This window comes from Pelodiscus sinensis, chromosome 19 (assembly GCF_052426305.1).
Source record: "Pelodiscus sinensis isolate ZL-2025 chromosome 19, ASM5242630v1, whole genome shotgun sequence".
NCBI lineage: Eukaryota > Metazoa > Chordata > Testudines > Trionychidae > Pelodiscus > Pelodiscus sinensis.
In genome coordinates, this window is record NC_143070.1 from 15,152,474 (window position 1) to 15,172,465 (window position 19,992).

The 19,992-nt window shown below is 56.8% G+C and overlaps 1 pseudogene across 1 annotated transcript; it reads right to left on the reverse strand.

Moving 5' to 3' along the window:
- Positions 1-6,596: 6,596 nt before the first annotated feature.
- LOC142823241 (zinc finger protein RFP-like) lies at positions 6,597-19,523 on the reverse strand (annotated as a pseudogene). The gene is made up of 6 exons (XR_016347281.1): positions 19,078-19,523; positions 14,571-14,666; positions 11,922-12,152; positions 11,568-11,590; positions 10,584-10,699; positions 6,597-8,060 (listed from the first exon to the last, which is right to left on the reverse strand). The product of XR_016347281.1 is annotated as a zinc finger protein RFP-like (transcript).
- Between the last annotated feature and the right edge of the window lie 469 nt (positions 19,524-19,992).

The following is a 19,992-nucleotide window of genomic DNA, read 5'->3' on the forward strand; positions in this document are numbered from 1 at the left end:
GGACCTAGTCGGCTCCACTGCTAAACCACTGCAGAGAAGGATTGTGTGGTCAACAGTCATCAAGGCCCCAACAAAGTACATGTACCAAAGGGACACTGACCTTACAGTTGCTGGGCACCGGTGACCCTAAAAATAGTGTTTTACCCTGTTCTGTTATAATTGTCTCCTGTTTAATATAACTGTGTTTATTATAGTGTATGTGTTTGTGTTATTTTCTGGGAGTCTCCAACTATCTGGCAAATATGTGGGGATTATCCTGGGCTAGAATTTTCCTCCCAAGCTGCCCTGGTGACCCTGCTAGGAAGGAGTGAGGGGGGTGGAGGCACCGCCAAGTACATCAATCAGAAAGAATAAAATTGAGTGGGTGGCGGGATCCAGAAGAACCCAGACCTATCCCTCCAAACCTGAAAGGAGACTGGCTTTAAAAGAAGGTAACCAGGTGGAGAGGGGGCGCTACATGTCCTTTTCATATGTGTTCATTTTTTAATTGTATCCTTTGGTATATATGGTTGTGACAATTTTCTTCCACTATTTGATCTGAGGAAGTGGGTCTGGCCCACGAAAGCTCCTCACCTAATAGACCATCTTGTTAGTCTTTAAAGTGCTACATAGTCCTGTATTTTGTTTCAAATAAACCTTCAGTTCGACTTCCAATTGAGAGTCACGTCTGGCTGTGGATGGGGGTGCAGGCCGGTGACCCCCCCCCCCCAGCCCGTGACAGAAACAAAGAGCCAGGATGGGAGAGATGGGGCCTCCTGTCTCCTCCCCCCACCCTGAGTTAACAGGGCTTCCCCCTCCCCTTTGAGCTTGTGCGGAGGCAAGTGACAGGGCCTGGCTGCAGGGTTTGTGCTGGTGCTTGAGGATTAAACCTGAGCTGCCTGCTCAGTGGCGGCCCCCACAGACCCTTCCATAGCCCGGCCGGCAGAGCGAGGGCTGTAGCGGGCGCTCAGCTAGTGACCCTCGGGGGCTGGCTGGACTCTGGCTCCAAGGGGAACGTCTCTTCCCTCCCCTGGCTGGGCAGAGCGAGAGAAGGGAGGAACGGCTTGGGGGCTCCCAGCCCGAACCCAGCTGCAGCCAATACACCGGGACCTGTGGGTGCCTGGACATGTCCCTTCCCTCACCCTTGGTCCCAATCCTGCTGTAGCTGGGATCTTCCATGGGCCGGTCACCCCTTCCTAGCCCGAATCCCCAGGCCCAGACCTGCCCGGGCAGACTCTCCTACCTGGTGTGAACCCAGCCATGGTCGGTCTTCTCACACCTGTTGTGTCTCCCCTGCTCTGGCCCAACCCAGTCCAGGACCGGCCCTGCTGTGGCTGGGGAGGGAGGCCTGTCCTGGGGCCCATGAGCAGGGGAGCCCCAGACACTGACCCACCCCTTGTGGCTGCCGACTCTGCCTGGGAGCGGGGCCCAAAGGGGACACCGGCCGTCGTGCCCGGGGCCGTGCACCCGTCAGACAGTGGCCGGCTGGGGCAGGGCTCTGGAGGCTGCTGGTCCCTAAACACGGGAAAGGCTCCCCTGCCAGTGCTGGGCCTGGGTGGCCCATTGCCCCTGTTCCGGTCCCCTCCCCCACAGGAGCCCAAATCCCCCCCCTCCTCCATTGCTCCCCTCAGAGGCAGGTTTGTAGCCGGGTTGCTCCCGAGGGAGGTGCAGGAGCGAGGACCAAGCCGAGGGGCTGCCGGGGCCTTTTCCATTCTGTGGCAGAGGCTGGTACTTCCTGTGTCCCAAACAAGCTTCACCGCACAGGCCCTGCCTGGTTTGCTGGCCCAGCGCTGCCGTCCCTGGTCTGTCCCTGGGGCTGGGGCACAGCTCATGTCCCTGGCTGGAGCCCCGAGCGGGGAGGCCGGGCTGATGCCGCTCTGTGTGGGGTGTGACCCTGCTGCACAGTGCCAGGGTGACATTCAGAGACACCCGCAGCCCCACAGCTCCCAGTGCAAAGGGGGCACAAACCTACAGACACGGCACTTGCAAACCAGCCCGTGTGCAGACACCTCGCACGGCCGCTCGGGTCTGGAAGGGGAGGAGGTGGGAGCCAAAGTGACCAGGCCCAGCCTGTCCAACCCTCCCCTGGTTCCAGTGCCTCCGGGCTTCCCCATGTTCCGTCTGCGAGCAGCCTGGGATGTACCCAGCCCGGCGGCTCCGCCCTGCAGCACGAGGCCCCTTCCCCCGGGGCAGGCAAAGCCCCCTCACTCCAGTCCATGCTGCGGGGGGGTTTGGGGCCATCTCACCTCCAGTGCCCCTGTGACACTGCTCTGTCCCCGTGAGCAGGGCTGCAGAGAGGGGCTTTACTGGGGGGCTGGGCTGTTTCCCACCCGCTCTCCAGGGTCTCCCTCCTCTCCTGCTCTGCAGAAACAGCTGCAGCCCCTCCCTCCGCAGCCTGGCCCAGAGGCAGAAACCAGCCTTGGCCAGGGGAGCAGCTGCAGAGAGGAAGGTTTCGGGGGTTCGGGGGCCTGCGGACAGAGGAATGTGAACACTTGGGGTGGCGGTGGGGGTGGGGGGGTCATTTACGTGGGTTTGGTACCTGGGCGAGCCATGGGAGTGACTGAGCTGTACCTGAGAGACTGGACTCAACTCCGGGCTGGAGGACACCCCCCCCCCCCGAATCCTTTGGCTCACCGGGTTCCTGTTCCTATGGCCCTGTGCTGGGATGGAGCAGTCAGAAGGAGGAGGCAAGGGACTGCTTTACTCCACCCCTACCTGTCCTCTGCCTCTCCCTCCCGCCCACAGCCCCTAGCGGAGTGACTCACCCGCGCCCTTCCCACCGGCCAATGGGAGAGCCGTGCCGGCTACGCACTACCCAGGCTGTTCCTGCATTGGCACCTCAGGTACAGAAGGTGGAGGCCTGCCAAGGACGTGAGAACGCCCTGCCAGTAAGGGCTTGTGTTAAAACCCCCCAGAGTCATTCAAACTAATTACTCCCCAGGGCTTCCCGGGGCTCTATGTCCAGGTAGCATGGCCTCAGTAATGGAGCCTGCCTCAGACTATTTTTGAGGCTTCCCCGCAGAGGGCATCCCCACTATACATCTCCCCAGTATATGTTGGTTCCACACTGACGTCATTAGGAACTGCTGCGTTATACATCTTCCTACATGTCAGAGGCAAAATGATTCCATGCCACAAATGGAGAGTTAAGTAGCAGGGACGACAGAGAAAGATGCTTCCCCTACTGCTGGATTTCCAGAAGTTTGTAACTTACTTCACAAAATAGAAATCCACTGTATATTTTAGAGTTTGCGTGTCTGACTGTCTGCCTGTCTGTGAGTCTATTTGTTCAAGAACTCCTCCTAACATTATTTGCTTTTTTCACTGCCGCTGCACACAGAGCGTTTGTTTTCAGAGAACTATCCACGATGACTCCAAGATCTCTCTTGAGTAGTTGTAGCTAAATAGTCTCCATCCTATTGTACAGTTGGGATTGTTTTTTCCAATGTGCATTACTTTACATTTATCCACATTCCATTTCATTTGACATTTTGTGGCCCAGTCACTTAGTTTGGTGAGATATTTTTGAAGTGCTCTGCAGTCTGTTTTGGTCTTAACTATCTAGAGCAGCTTCAGGGGACAGCTCAGTTAGTCTGTACAGCCGTGGTCACCAACTGGTCGCTCGCGAGCTACTGGTCGATCTCGAGGCCTCGACCAGTCGCTCGCAAGGCGTCCTGTCAGCCCCGCCCCCATTTCCCTCCCACCCCCCCAGAAGCCCTACTACTTACCTCCAGAGAAGACGGAGGTAGTGTCGGCTTCTGGCGGGGAGGGGGCGGTTGGCCCCGGGGCTTCCCACCGCGGGGCGGGGTGGCGCTGGGACAAGTGCGTGCGGGGCTTCCCTGTGCGGGGGGGGGGGGGGTCGGCCCCCTGGGTAGGCGCACGCACGAGACTTTCCTGCACGGAGGTTGGCCCCGGAGCAGGTGCGCGCGCCGGGCTTCCCTGCGTGGGTGGGGGGGTCAGCCCCCGGGCAGGCACGTGCAAGGCTTTCCTGCACGGCGGGGTTGGTTCCGGGGCAGGTGCGCACACGTGGGGCTTTCCTGCACCGGGGGGGGAGGTTGGCCCGGGGCAGGTGCGCGCAAGACTTTCCTGCACGGGGGGTTGGCCCCGGGGCAGGTGGGCGTGCAGGGCTTCCCTGCGGGGGTCGGCCCCGGGGTAGGCAAGCGCTGGTTTCCCGGCGGGGGGGGAATACTGGGAGGAGGGAGATGCAGGGGACTCTCTGCCTCCACTGGCATCCCATGCCCCTGTCCCCACTCCCCTGTCCTCAACTACAGAATGCTGGGGTCCCCACTCTCCGAACTCTGTCCCCACTGCCCTGTCCCCAGCTACAGAACTCTGTCCCCATTCCCATCCCCACTCCCCAAACTCTGTCCCCACTGGCACTCTGTCCCCTGCTGCAGAATCCTGTCCTCTGCCCTCCCAGCACCCTGTTCCCTCTCCCCTGCCCCCAGCCGCAATACTCTGTCCCCACAAAATGTATAATTATAAATGCTTCATTTTAGATTTAAATAGCATGAATAAAAAACAGACTATTTATTTCATAACTATAATTGTATGTATTGCATAATTTAAAAATAAACTGTTTATCAGTGTGTAAGTAAGGGCTGGGGATAGCAAGTGATGGGCAGGAGGAGAATAGAGAGGTCGGGGCTTCAAGGAAGGGGAGGGGCTTCAAGGAAGGGGAGGGGCTTCAAGGAAGGTGCGGTGCGCCTGTTCTGAGATTTAAAAAGTGATCTTGGGTGTAAAAAGGTTGGAGACCAGTGCTGTACAGGATACACTTAAAAAACAACAAATGATCTGGTAGCATTTTATAGACTCACAACACATGTAGATGGGATTGTGAGCTTTGGTGGGCACAGCCCGCTGCTTCAGGTGACTGGAGTTGGATGTCCAAGACCAAAATAAATAGGGGCGGGGGGAGAAGGAAAAAAATGGGAGAGGGAAGGAACAAGAAGAGGCAATTCCCCTTGATGTTTTTACCCACTGCCGGTGTAAGGACAAAAACACTAAGGCTACGTCTACACTGGCCCCTTTTCCGGAAGGGGCATGTTAATTTCAGCCATCGTAGTAAGGAAATGCGCGGGGATTTAAATATCCCCCGCGGCATTTAAATAAAAATGTCCGCCGCTTTTTTCCGGCTTTTAGAAAAGCCGGAAAAGAGCGTCTACACTGGCCCCGATCCTCCGGAAAAAGCGCCCTTTTCCGGAGGATCTTATTCAAAGTAGGGAAGGGGACACGGGGCTTCGGCGGAGAAAGAGACAGAGTCAGTAGGGGGAAGTGGGGGATCGGGTTTGGCTGGGAGGGGAGAGAAGGTGGAAACTGGGTTCAGTGGGGGGGGTCGGGGTGTGTGGAGGGGGGACAGGACTAGGCTGGGTTTGGCCAGAGGGGGGTGGGAGTCAAAGAGCCGCCAGGTGCAAGGGGGGTTTCCTCCTCAGGGCCTCTCCTGCAGCAGCGGGCCAAGGGCAGGGGAGGGGGGTGGCCAAAAATTTTTTGCTTGGGGTGGCAAAAAACCTAGAGCTGGCCCTGGCTACGGCCCCTCCCTCCGCAGCCACGGCCCAGAGGCAGAAACCAGACCTGCAGCCTTTGCCAGGGGAGCAGCTGCAGAGAGGCAGGTTTCGGGGCCTGTGGACAGAGGAATGTGAGAACTTGGGGGGGGGAGGGTTCCATTGACCTGGGTTTGGTACCTGGGCGAGCCATGGGAGTGGTTGAGCTGGACCTGAGAGGCTGGACTCAGCTCAGGGCTGGAGGACACCCCGCTGCTCCGAATCCTTTGGCTAACCGGGGTCCCCGTTCCCATGGCCCTGTGCTGGGATGGAACAGTCAGAAGGAGGAGGCAAGGGACTGCTTTACTCCACCCCACCTGTCCTCTGCCTCTCCCTCCCGCCCACAGCCCCTAGCGGAGTGACTCACCCGCGCCCTTCCCCCAGGCCAATGGGAGAGCCGTGCCGGCTCCGCACTGCCTGGAAAAGCGTCCGTGGCCAATGTAGACGCACTTTTCCGGAAAAGAGCCCCGATAGCCATTTTCGCGATCGGGGCTTTTTTCCGCAAAAGACTACTGGGCTGTCTACACTGGCCCTTTTCCGGAACATTTTTCCGCAATAAGGACTTATGCCCGAGCGGGAGCAGAATAGTTTTTCCGGAATAGCGGCTGATTTTGTACAGTAGAGAGTCGTTGCTTTTCTGGAAATTCAAGGGCCAGTGTAGACAGCTCGCAGCTTATTCCGGAAAAGCGGCTGATTTTCCGGAATAAGTGGCCCAGTGTAGACACAGCCCCTGTGTCTACACTGCAACTTTATTTTGAAATAAGTTAGTCCACCTCTACACAGCATGTAGTTATTTCAAAATGGTTTCAAAATATTGCCAAGCTGTAGGACTTCTTACTCTGACTCCTGTATCCCTCAGGCTACGTCTACACTGGCAGCTTCTTGCGCAAGAACTGTTTTGCGGAAGAGTTCTTGCCCAAAAAGTCTTCCACAAGAGCGCGTCTACACTGGCATGTGCTTTTGCACAAGAGATGTGGACGCCCTCTTGCGCAAGAAAGCGCTGATGGCCAGTTTAGCCATAGCGATTTCTTGCGCAAGAAATCCCCCTTTGCGGCAACAATCCATTTCCTAGAGGTGGGAACACACCAGAGAGCAACCAGACAGGAGCAGATGGAAACATTTTATTAAAGCGAATGATTCACTCTCAGTTCCCGACACAAAAGTTACACAGGGGCTGGGCAGGGAGGGGTCCCTGCCTCTGTGTGTGGGGGACTGGGAATGGGTGACGGGGAGGGGTCACTGGACGTTCCCTGTTTTGTTCCCTCCCTCTGGGGCACCTGGCACTGGCCACTGTGGGCCGACAGGACACGGGGCTGGATGGGCCTTTGGTCTGACCCAGTCTGGCTGCTCTGATGTTCCCTGGTGAGCGCCCCCCATAGACTAGCTCAGGCAGCTCCCTGCCGGGCCTGCTGGCTTGTCCCAGACACTCCCATCCCCCATCACTCAGGCTGGGGGCTCACAGCGTCGTGCCAGGGATTTTCTGGGCAGCTACAATTCCAGGCAGCGCCGTTCAGCGTTGCAATAGCCCAGCCCCTGCCTGGAGCTCGCTCCTTGTCTCCAGCTCTGCCGGGGAGAGCAACGTTCCCAGCAGGCAGCAGCTTCAGGAGCCAGGGCCGGCTGCTTTCCTGAGTCCAGCTGGACCCCAGAGCCCCTAATCCGGGGGGATAGTGAGGGGCAGAGCCGTTGGGTTGGTCAATTTGTGTGAGCTGATCTGAACTCTGCCTGTCCCCAGCCCGGCTGTTAGCTCTCCCCGTGCCCAGCCCCCAGCTCTGCCCTTCAGGCCTGTCTGCTGTCTGGGGCTGCAGTAGGGTCCTTCCACCTCCCTTAAGGGGAGCTGCAGGGAGGGAGGGAGAGGAGGTTTCAGAAGCCATAGAGAGGAGGAGCCAGGGGCGGGGTACAGGGGAGTCCTCCAGGGTCACACAGACTGGCGGGTGTGAGGCCAGAGAGGCTGTTGTCAGGGAGACAGTCGGAGCTCAGTGTCTGTGTCCCCCACCCAGATCCAGGGTCGGATTCTCTCCCCAGGGAGGGAGCCCGGCGGGAAAGTGAAGATCGGGGCCTCAGTATCAGCATCGATAAATGTCACCTGCCCCCGGTCACAGTCCAGATAAACCTGGATCCTGCTGGGGGGGCTCAGGGGCAGAGGGGTGTGAGGGTCAGTGAGAGCCTGGAAGGGTTGCCCCCACCACCACTGCCCCACAGCCCAGATCCCATTCTCGGTGCTCAGGCTGATCTCTCCCTTCCTGCTCACAGACTCTCTGGCCACCCCCACAGCCCATCGCCCATCCCCACCCTCCACCTCCCAGTAATGTCTCCCCGAGGTGAAGCCCTCACTGCCCAGCACACAGGGCACATAGTCAAATCTCTCCAGGGTGTCGGGCCGTGGCTGCCGTGTCCCTGTCCATCTCACACGTTTCCCATCCCCCAACAGGACGAACCAGGGATATGCGGTGTCTGGATCCAGAGTCACATTGGCTGGGGGAGAATCAGAGCATGAGGGGCAGAGCTCGGCCCTGGGGGGGTCGATGGCGTCAGGGACAGAATCTGCCTCAGCTGGGCAGTGACTCAGGGACTCTCCTGCCTCCTGGGGCGCCCGGCTCTGAGTGGGGAGCAGCCCTGAGGTCTCGGCCCAGCCCAAGGGGCAGCTCACTCCTCTGGCAGGGAGGGGCCGTGGCAGAGAGAAGGGATCAGAGGGGCCCTGACACTGGGAATCTGCCCCCCTCTCCCTGGGCCGGGGACAAGCAACTCTGGGCCGGGGACCCCAGAGGGACGGGATGGAAACTGCCTGGTCAGGGCTGGCTGAATCCAGGCCCTGCGCTCGGCTAGGCCCCTCCCCATTGAAATGTCCCTGGGTCCCAGCTGCTTCTGGGCAGGGTTTGTGATTCCCCCTGGGACACGTCTCCCGCGAACGGCCCGTCTGGGATCGACTCCTTTTCCGCCGCACTGGGGCTCTGGGCTGAGCTCCGACCTGCCCCACACCAGGCTGCTCAGCCTCCGGCTGGCGGCAGCAGAGACGTCACCGACTCCCCTTCTGTCCCTCTCGGGGCCGGGCAGGATGCCCTTGGGGCTGCACACTCAGGCAGGGAGCCGGGTGCTGGAGGCGCTGGGGGCTCTGGGGAGCCCTGGGGATGAGGGTTTGGGATGCAAAGGGGGCTCCAGTTTTGGGGAGGGACTCTGGACCGGAGGGTGGGCTGTAGCTGTGGGCTTTGGGGGGTGCTTGGGATGAGGAATTGGGTGCAGGAGGTGCCCCTGGCCTGGAGGAAAGCCAGGGTTTGGGGAGGGGGGTAGTTTGGCTGCGGCTTGCCCGGTGCCTGCCTGTGTTAGGGCACCGCACTGCGCCCAGGCCTGGCTCTGAGGGGGCTCGAGGCAGCTCACCTGGTCTGTGCACTCCTAGGGATGCCTCCAGTGCAGCCGGCAGAGTGCCTGGAGGGGGAAGGATAGAAGAGGTGAGATTTCAGGTTTGCAGAGTGAAATCCCTTCCGCCACCCTCCTCAGCCCCACCCCTCTCAGGGACACGCCTCTGTCCCTCCTTCCCCCACCCCTCCAACCCCGCCCCTCCCCACCCCTCTCAGGGACACGCCTCTGTCCCTCCTTCCCCCACCCCTCCAACCCCGCCCCTCCCCACCCCTCTCAGGGACACGCCTCTGTCCCTCCTTCCCCCACCCCTCAGGGACAGGCCTTGGGCCTGCAGCTGCTGGGAGGAGGCACCAGAGGCCCCTGTGCTGGAGGGACCCCTTGCCGTGGGGGAGGGGCTTTCTCCTTCCCTGCAGCCCCTTGGCCCAGACGGGCGGCCAGGCAGGACCAGAGCTCAGGGTGGGGCTGGGCCCAGCTCGAACAAACGGCCTGTGACTGAGGGTTCAGAGGTCGGGTGCTGCCCTTTGGCCCAGGGCCTGGCTCTCAGCAGGATGTGCCCGGTTAAGGGGCTAACCAGGAGGCAGCACCCTGGCTGGGCCGTGCTCCCTGGGCTGGTTCACCAGGACCCGGTGGGGCTGGAGAGGCTCCGCGCCGGCCACGGGCAGGGGGCTGCTCCTGGGCCCGCGGGGGACGGGGCTCTCCAGTGGGAGCAGGAAGTCGGCAGCAGCCCCCGCCCAGGGCTGGTGGTGAGAGCCCTGCAGGTCGGGGGCTGCTCCAGGGGGAAGGGACCGTCGCCAGCCAGACCTGCTCTGTCGGATAATGGGTTAGACACAAGGTTTGCATCCCTGGTTCTCGGGGGGCTGGGCCCCTGCAGCTCCCATGGACCCCACCTGTGGCTGGGGGCTGCACTGCCCTGGGGCCCCCGCCCTGCAGCCCTCGGGCTGGGAGAGATGCAGGAGCCCAAGCGAAGGGATTTGAGTAAATCTGAGCCTTAGTGTTGTGACCTTCGGTGAGACGGGAATTGATTTGAGCCGCCCTTACGCCCAGGCCCTGTCCCGTCTCCGCTGTGTCTGCTTGGCACTAGCCAGTACGGGAAGGGCTGAGAACTGGCACCAGGGGCCTTTTTTATTCATGAGTCTGGAAAAACTGAGACTGAGCATTTACACTGACTGATTGGCGAGCCGTGTGCTGGCCATAAGGGAAATGTTTCCTTCAGTAACCTTGGTCTCAAAGGGCAGGTCTCCCTCTTTCGAGAGAGGGATGCAGATGCAGACATTCCAAATTGCAAATGATGCCAGGATTTAAATATCCTGTGCTTCATTTACATAAACATGTCCGGCCGCTATTTCGAAATAACAGGCGCTGTCTTGACGCAGTTATTTCGAGAGCAAACCCTTCTTTCGAAATAACCCTACTTCTCACAAAATGAGACAAAGGTGACTGGAGCAGAGCTAATTGGTGTTCAGTCTGCCTGTGCGTAACATGTCAGACATCGTACAGGGCAGTCAGAGCATCACAGGAGAAATGCATCATGACACACCTATGCCCCAGGAGAAGGGAACGGGGCAGAATTTGTTTCTCTCTCTGGCGTTTCTCACTCTCACAGGCAGTGTCATTGCAAAGCTTCTGAACACAGAAGGGTTAAATTAACGAACCTGAGTGTCCTGCACCCCCAGTCTGTGCCATGCACCCTGTTCGGTCCCCCCAAGGTACCTCTGAACTCCCCCAGTGTTTTCGACAGCGCAGTAGTTTGCTGGGAGAATTCACGGACTCGCTCTTCCAATTCAGGAGCCATCTCCTCTGGCTGCTGGGCCCGCCCCTCCTCACACCTGGAGAGAAACAATGTCCCATGGTGACCCTGCACTGAGTGACTCAGTTCTTACCCTCTGGCCAGCGAGTCGCTGCCCTGATGGGCCGGGAGTTAGAATTTCCCTAGTTCTCCCAGCCTGAGAGTAGGGGCAGCGCAGCCCTCGGCCGGACGACCTTCCCCACAGGGACTCAGGAATGTTCCTCATGTCCGGCCTGAGGAGACCAGCTCTGGGGACAAAGGGGAACTGAGTCACGGCTAATTCACTCCTGGGCCTCCAGGCGCTGAGGGACCGGAGGTTCCCGGGGGAAGGGATGTAGAATCTGCCAGCTGGGGACGAGACTGAGACACCAGCTCCCCCTCCCCAGCACATCCCACACAGCTCTCCAAACAGTAACACAGAGGAGGTGGGGCCAGGGTGGGTTTGAGGTCGATCTTGGATTGCACTTCAATTCAAAAAGTGACCTTGTGCTTAAAAAGGTCAGAGACCCCTGGACTAGACTGAGACACCAGCTCCCCCTCCCCGGCTCATCCCACACAGGTCTCCAAACAGCCCTTGGGCGGGACGGACCCTGGGTCCCTGCTGCCCTGGGCTGAATGGTGCCCAGCGCCCAGCAGGGACAGGCCCACGTCCCACCCCTCAGTCCTGGGGCAGCCAGTCCCCAGGGAGGTGACATGGGTAGAATATACCACAGGCCAGTCTGCGCCTTTCCCTGGGGAGTTGCAGAGTCGTCTCTAAAGGGGCGAGGGCCTCAGGGTTAAATGGGTCAGAGATTTGAATCCCAAATGTGACCTTCCCGCACGTTCTGCTGTGGAGCCCTGGGGAGAGGCAGCGACAACTTCACTGCCCAGTGTTTCTCCTGCGCTGTGAGGGGGTGAGAGCCACTGACCTGCTCAAGGTGCTTCTGATGTCCTGGGGGAGGCGGGGGGGGGGGGGAGAGAGAGAGAGAGAGAGAGCGTTTCAGTTCCACCTGACACACACTGTGAATTCCAAGGGAGGGATTTGGCGAGCGAGGGGAGCAAGGAGAACTAGGCTTTGCCTGGCCCCAGGGCCATGGATCCCTGAGCAAATGGGGCTTCCCCTTCTCTAGTCTCTCTGTGCCTGTGGGTCTGCATAAAACAACAATTCCCATGCCAGGAGGGCGCACACGGAGCTGCCCTGTGACCTCTGACTCCTGTGCCCACCTGTTAGGGGCTGTCCTGTCTCTGGGGTGGGATCCGGGGAATTTCCCCCTCAGTCTCACCTGCAGGAATTCACTCGCTGGCTTCTGACACTTCCCCTCCAGCTCCCGGATCCGCTCTCTGAGATGGGAAATCTGCACCGAGAGTTTGGTGACAGTCTCAGTCTGTGCCTTCACGATCATCTTGTCCAGCTTCTTCAGCTGGGCCAGCAGGAGTCGCTCTTGTTCCTCCAGGAACTGCCGCAGCTGCTGAAACTGGGTCACAATCTTCTGCCGCTCGGCTTGTGTCCGTTTCTGGAAGAAGAACCAAAGGAAGAACATCACCATCACTAGGGGAACATGGATGGAGCCTGGGGTCCTTCTCAGAGCGCTGAGTGTGCAGGGGGGAATCTCTGCAAATTCTAAGTTACCAGACAGTGAACAGTCTCCTGCAGTTACTAGAGAGAGAATTTTCTCACGTCATCCCATACGGCCCCAGAATCTCATAAAGGATGTTTCCGTGTCTGACATGCTTTGGATCGTGTGTGGCTGATGGTCTCAGTGACGCCGAGCCAAAGCAGCAGGGAGCAGGACTCAGCACTAGCTCTTGGTGACATTTTCCGCATTACATTTTTTTCCTGGGAAAATGCAGATTTGTCACCAAAGGAACATTTAATGAATTACTGGTGATGTCACTGGTTGTCATGATGCAGAAATAAATACATGACAAATAAACATATTTGCTTAATTTTTTCTAGAGTTTAAAGTCTGACTTATTTTTGAAACTATCCTTGTGTTTTATAAAATTATTTTTTAAGGAAATGGTCAACTTGAAACAAAACATTCTGATTTTTGCTCCCTCCCCCCGCCCACATTCATTTGACCAAGCAAAAAAATCAAATTTGTGATTTGCTAATAATTTTAAAAATAGATTTTTTTTGTTCAACTAATTTTGTTAATATCCTGCCAGCAAAGATCTAGCATTTGTTCAGGTCTACGCAGAGCCACGCTCGCAGAGACAGGTGGGAAGAAAAAAACAAATGAACCTGTGAGAGAAAAGCAGGCACCCAAAGTGAACGACAGCAATGGAGAAACTGTCCGGGCAGAAAGGGTGCGTTTACACAGCAGCGTTATTACAGAATAGCAGCAGTTATTCCACAGCAATTCTGATATTTATAAATAAATTCAAAATAACAGGCCGCTCTATTCTGACTTCTGTAAACCTCGTTCCATGAGAAATAAGGTCTCTTCTCATCTGAAGAAGTGGGCTGTGCCCATGAAAGCTCATGAAACCATCTACACGTTGTGTTACTCTTTAAAGTGCTACCAGCCTATTTGTTGTTTTTTAAGTTTATCCTGTTACAGGCTGTGACGTAGTGGGGGTACCTGGCTGGTTTCTATGCTGCTGGCTCTGGGGTAACCCCCACTGACTGCTGTGGGTACCACGACCCAGCAAAACAGGATGAGTCACTATGCAAACCAGTGGCCAGACACCCCCCATGGAGAGGAACAAAGGAAGGTGGAATGCTGCCCTGGCTGGGGGGCAGGGCTGAAAGAGAGTGAGTTAGTTGTGGGCTGGGAGCATGGAGGAGACAGCCTAGGGAGAGGGGCTGGAGTTTAGGGGCCCAGTCTCCCCCATCTCAAGGGGGCCTGAGGCATCCTAGCCCAGCTCTGTGACCAGATTCCATCTGTGCTGTGCTGTATCCTGGAGAGGCAATAAACTTCCTCTATTCCACCGGCTGGTGCAGTCTGTTTGTGCCATTTCGGGGAGCAGGAGACGGGGGACCCCCAACGCGCCGTCACACAGGCTAAGTTGACTATCCCCAGAGGCTTCAGTTTACAGTGGGTATGACAGTGGTTTCCGACCTGTGGTCTTTGTGCCTTTGGGGCCATGGACCATATCAGTAAAAGACTTGGACTAAAAAGCACTGGATAGAATTCAGCTGTTCACACAGACAATCAATTTTCAAAGGGGTCACAGAACCTCCCTTTGACACTTCTAAAGAAGTCCACAAATTCACAGAGGCTGTGTCTAGACTAGCCAGTTTTTCCAGAAAATCAGCCGCTTTTCCGGAAAAACTTGCCAGCTGTCTACACTGGCTGCTTGAATTTCCGCAAAAGCACTGACTTCCTACTTTTTGCAGAAGCACTGACTTCCTATCAGTGCTTTTTGCGGAAATACTATGCTGCTCCTATTCGGGCAAAAGTCCCTTTTGCGCAAAACTTTTGCGCAAAAGGGCCAGTGTAGACAGCTGAGATTTGTTTTGCGCAAAAAAGCCCCGATCGTGAAAATGGCGATCGGGGCTTTTTTGAGCAAAAGCACGTGTAGATTAGCCACGGACGCTTTTCCGCAAAAAGTGATTTTGTGGAAAAGCATCCGTGCCAATCTAGGTGATCTTTTCCAAAAATGCTTTTAACAGAAAACTTTTCTGTTAAAAGAATTTCCAGAAAACTTTTCTGTTAAAAGAATTTCCAGAAAACTTTTCTGTTAAAAGCACTTCCGGAAAATCAGTCTAGACATAGCCAGCGGGTGGAAGTGGCTGGTTTAGGGCCCAACTCCAAGGAGGGATCCTGCTAAAACAATGAATTGTAATTTCTGGGTGCTCATTCCCCGGCTGATCAAGGGAAACAATAATCTGGTCACTAGATTGTCCTGGCTGCTCCTTAGGTCTGATTCGGGATCAGCTCCCTCTGGCTCGCTAGAAAGGCAGGGTCATAATACTAAGTACCTACCAGGTATTTCTGGCTGGTCTTCTCCCTGTTCACTTTCAGTCCCAGCAGCTTTTGTCTCTTGATTCTCAGAGTCTTCAGATGGGCCTGGAGCCTTTCCTGCAGACGCAGAAATATTTCATGTGACTAAGCAAAAAATCAAATGTGAGATTTGCTAATAATTTAAAAATAGATAATTTTTGGTTCAACTCATTTCTGTAATGTCCTGCCAGCGAAGATGTTTAGGTTTTTAGTTTTGTTTCTGTTTTTGTTAGTTTCAGGACTAGAGGGAGGGGAGCTGGCCCAGCACAACCACACACTACTCACGACTGCAGGGCCCGGCAGGTTTATGAGATCAGAGACAGAGTCACAGTAATAGACACTGGGAGTGTTTTCAGAGGGTTTGAAATTGTCAGACCTTGTTACCATAGGGAGCTGGGGTCACATACTCAGAGGCTGCATGCACAGGGGTGGGGGAGATCGCAGGGGAGGGAGCTGGAGGAAAGGAGGGACACTGAGAGCATCGGGGATGTCCTGAGAAGCCAGGGTGCATGGGGGTAGGGAGTGAGGTGTAGAGGAGGGACACAGCCAGGCAGGTGCAGGGTGGAAATCTGGCCTGGCAGCCACCCGTGATGACCTAGCTCTGGCGATTGCAGGTGTTTGCAAACAATCCTCAGTGCCCCTCTCCCGTTCCCACCCCTGCTTCTTTCTTTACCCGCCTGCTGCGGGTCGTGTGCATGAGGCTGTGGCTGGGGCTAGGAGCTCTCTCTGGCTGGCTTGTCCATAGGGTGCCTGGCCCCACGGGGCCCCAATTGCTCCCTGGGGCCCGGGGAGGCCGGTGCTATAGACACCAGTGCATTCTACTCACTACCAGTTATTGCCATTGCCATGAACGTCAGCATGGAAACCAGGGTTGCCAGACAGAGGTTGACTGGCAATCAAAATAGGCCCGGGAAATGGGTTGAGAACGGCCCACTTTTTCACATCAAAGAATGTTTTTTAATTTACTCTTTGACCCCCATTAGCCACACACACCCCGACCCCTGTTAACCATGCTACTGACCCCCATGAGCGAGGCCTCTGGAGGTAACACTCTCGGGGCAAGAAGGACACATGACCAGAAGTAAAAGGTGTCATGTGACCCCTCCTAAGGACTTTTCCCACCATCCTCCTACCAATAGGGATTAGTTGGCCCCCACCGAACCCCCCTCATGCAACTATCCTGCAATTGCATTAACCCAACATGTGTGACATTAACTCGGGGGCAGAGAGGCTGGGGGAAGTGTTCCCTTTAAGAGTTTCCTCCCATGAGCAGAATGAATTTTGTGTTGTGCACCTGTACTGAGTTCAGGTGGCTTGTTTGGATGGTCCACTGTGGCACCCACGTTATTAATGAAGATCTTATAAACCTCTACCTTTTCCCTCTGCTGCCATGTCTCTTCTCCTTGCTCCATCAGCTCCCCTGGTGCCTGCTGCCCCCCAATCCCTCACCCTCCTCTGCTGTCCTGACTCCTGCCCTTCGCACTGCCCTCAGCCCTCCCGAGACCTGCCCCCCTCCACCAGCCTTTCTTTCCCCTCTATGCCCACTCCTCCAGTAGCCCCACTCTGATCATGTGAGCTACCCCTCCTCATCCCCTCTTCTAACACCTCCCTCTACGCACCTGCCCTGCCTCTCTCCTCTGGTGCTGGTCCCTCCCCTGCAGGTGTCTGCCCTTCTGCTTCACCCCCAGAATCCGCTGGCACCTGCACCTTCCCTTAGCCCTGCATCCTTCTGGTGCCTTCCCCTTCCCTCATTGCCCCCGCCCCCTTTGCCCTCTTTTTCCATGATGCCCACCCCTTCACCACCCTCTGCCCCTGTTCATCTCATGCCCCTGTGCCCTCACATATGACTTGCTCCATCACCCCCTTCCTCATTCCCAGCCCTTCTTTCAAGCTTTCGCCCAGCACCTCCCACTCTCCCCTCTAACTCCCAGTGCCCTTCCCCTCTCCTCTCCTCTCCTCTCCTCTCCTCTCCAGCATCACCCTGTCCCCCCCCTCGGACACCTCCCCTCCTGCCCTTTTCCTCATTGTCACCACGTGGCCCCCTGGCATTTGTCTCTCTTTCACCCTGTCCCTTGGTGCCTTCCCCTTTCTTCCCCTGAGCTGTCCCCCTCCCCTCAGCACAAGCCCCTTCCTCTCCCTCTCCTTCCCCCTATATTTCACCGTTCTCCTCCCCCACCTTCTGCCTTCCAGTTTGTGAGGCTGGAGTCTGTGGTCGGGCCCCAGAAGTCCCCACAGCCCTGGACCCAGCTGCTTGTGGGGCTCCAGACCACATGCCGGGCCTGGAGCTGGGCCACGTGGGACTAATTTTACTGAAGTCCACGCACCAGCTCTGGCTCCCATTAGCAGGAACATGGGGGTGGGGGGAAGTCCCCATTCTCCCAGACCCTCCAGGTGGAGCACGGCTGTGTAAGCAGGTCTGTACCAGAGGTGTAGCACGCAGCGAGGGTGTTTTGTGCCCGGGGGCAAAGGCCAAATTTGTTTTGGTATGTCTACACTGCTAATGTAGGCATTTGAACTTGCAAATGAAGCCTGGGATTTGCATGTTCCCGGGAGCCGCCATTTTTAAATGCCCCGTAGTTCAAACTACCTGCCCACGGCTACACGTGGCACGGACTAGGTAGTTTGAATTAAAGCTCCTAATTCGAACTACTGTTAAACCTCCTTGCAGGAGGAATGGTTGCCAGCTGGCTGGTTGCCGGCAGCTGCGCAGAGCTTCCCCTGCCTCCTTGCAAAGAGGCGGAGGTTCGCAGCTGGCCGTGCTGTTCCCCGGCAACTCCTCCTCGCCAGACGCAAGAAGGCAGGGGAAGCCCCATGTAGCTGTCGGCAAACGTCTGGCTTTTTGGGAAAATCATGTTATTTCGGGGACGGTCGTGTTGTGCGAGAAATGTTCTCTAAAAAAAAAATCGTGCTATCACGAAAACATGTTAAGCGGGCACGTGTTCAGTGAGGAATTACTGTACCTTAAAAACCACTGCTCCCGTCCTCCCACCCAGCTGGCTGCTTCAGCTGCAGTTTGGAGAGAGCCGCTCAGCGGCAGCAGCACTTTGCCGGCCGGCAGCTCCTGGACCCAAGAGCAGCATGTGCTCGATGGTCCCACCCCAACCCGGCACCCCCCAGCGTTGTGCCTGGGGGCGGGGGCAACTGCTTCCCCACCCGCCTTCACTATACCTCTAGAGTGGGGAGGGGTGGGAGGGAGAAAGGGCCGTGCTGCCCATGCAGAGCCAGAACTCTGACAGCTGCTCTCAGGAGCAGCTTGTTGGGTATATCCCCCTCCTCCTCCAGCAGCCACCAGCGAGCCGGCCCCTTGGCCAACGGCCCACCGGGAAATTCCCGGTAACCCACCGTTCCAGTCCACCCCTGTTGCTAGAGGCCCAAAATTGACCTGGACAGTGCGGTATTTTCATCTCCTGTACGGTAAAAAAATTCAGAAAATACCGTGCACCTGAAATGTCTGGTATTTTCTGATTTTATTCCCTTCCAGGAGGCAAAAACACAGACTCTTCGAGTCAGTATTGGATACCTGGCAACCCTACACACACTCAGCAACTGGGCTCAGCCCCCCTGCTTATCTGTTTCCGCAGGGGAGCTGTCTGGCCTCAGAGGCATTTCTTAAGGGGCCATGTTTTTTCCCTGGTGTTTTTTTTGGAGGTGGGGGAGATTTTGGTATTTTGGGTTAAACCATCTGGCAACCCTAACAGACACATGCTGGGCACAAGGTTTCCCCACTGACTCTGCAGAGATAAATCCCAAAGAGAAACCTGCATGACTGGGATGCTCCCTGTGGCTCAAGAGAGGTAGGTGGGGACGAGGCTGGGCACAGGCTGGCTGACGCTTTCAAGGCAGGCGCTCTCAGCAGGGTCCCTGTAGGCCGGGTGCTTGGGCAGCAGGCCAGGAGAGATTCCAGTGCAGCCCAGCTGATTAGCAGAGCGCCCAGTCACCCACAGCTGGCAGCGGGTGTTTCTACGGGTGGTGCACAGACACACATGCATTGGCGCACAGAACAAAATTTATTCCACATATGGATGGAAAATATTAGCAGGAACATTGGTTGTCAGCCCTGCCTGTGACGTAGTCAATTCTCCTCCCCAGGAAGGGACAATGAAACGCAGGGTGAGGGGTCCTGGGATCTAACCCGGCGAGAGATATGTCAAACAGAGGCACAGGAAAAGCCAGAGGGAGGAGGTCCATGGAGAAGGCAGAGGAGACCCTGGACCTTGGAGACAGAGGAGACCTCAAAGTCCTGAGAGTCCCTGCTGGGAGAGCAGGACTGTTACTGGCCACAAAAAAATGCCACTGTGGGTCTTTTTTGGGAAACTGAGGCAGGACTACCCCATACCACGAGGGTCACTCAGGTGCCCTATCACCAGGCTGTCCCTGCTTCCTGCAGTCCCACCCCTGATCCTATCGGCTAGATTCCCAGGGCGGGAGCTGCTCCCCAGTGCTCCCCTCCGTCCCATGAGGGCAGGAATCGCAGTGGGCATTTCCCTACCTGGAATTCTTCGGCAGCTTCCTCGGCAGGAATCACGGTGTGAGCTCGGTGCCCCTTGGATTTGTCGCACACCACACAGATGGGGATTTCATCCTCCCTGCAGAAGAGCTTGAGAGGCTCCTGGTGTTTCTCGCACAGTCTCTCTGCGGCTGGTTCCCTCCCTGCCAGCAACCTGAGTGCTCTGGCTGCGTCCACAATACTCCTCAGCTGCCTGTTCGGCCTGAGGTTCCCCTGGGGAAAGGTCCGTCTGCACTGGGGGCAGGAGACGTCTGCAGTGAGCCCCCCCCCCCCAGCACTGGGTGATGCAGGCTTGGCAGTAGCTGTGATCACAGTCGAGAAACACCGGATCGTCGAAATACTCCAGGCAGAGAGGACAGGTCATTTCATCCTGGAGTGTCTTTGCTGGATTCGCAGCAGCCATGGCTACTTGCAGGGGAGACCAGAGAATTTAGTTTCAGTTTCGTTCACTGAGAAATGGGCGGGTTGCAGTTTGTATCAATCAGTGCTGCCTTTCTGGGCGTGTTTTCCTGCTCTTTCCTTTTTCAGACTCTATAGAGCCTTTGCATGAAGTGTGATGAGTCCAGACTGACAGTGACTCCTCTGAAACATCTGCCAGGCCCCAAACTTGGGCCTGGGCGCTCAGGGTGCATCTACACTGCCCTGTATTTCAGGATAAGCTGTTCTGGAAGATACATTCCAAAATACGAGCATCTACACTGCAGGGAAGCCTCAGAATGAGTCTGAGGCAGGCTCCCCTAATGGAGATGTGCTACCTCTATGGGGGAGCCCCAGGAAGCACTGGGGAGTAATGAATTTGCAGCTCACAGGCCATGTCCAGCTTGGCCCATCTGCAAGTGGCACCCAAGTGGGTGACATCCCAGGGGCGGGGCAGAGGAGCTCACCAGCGTAACAGGT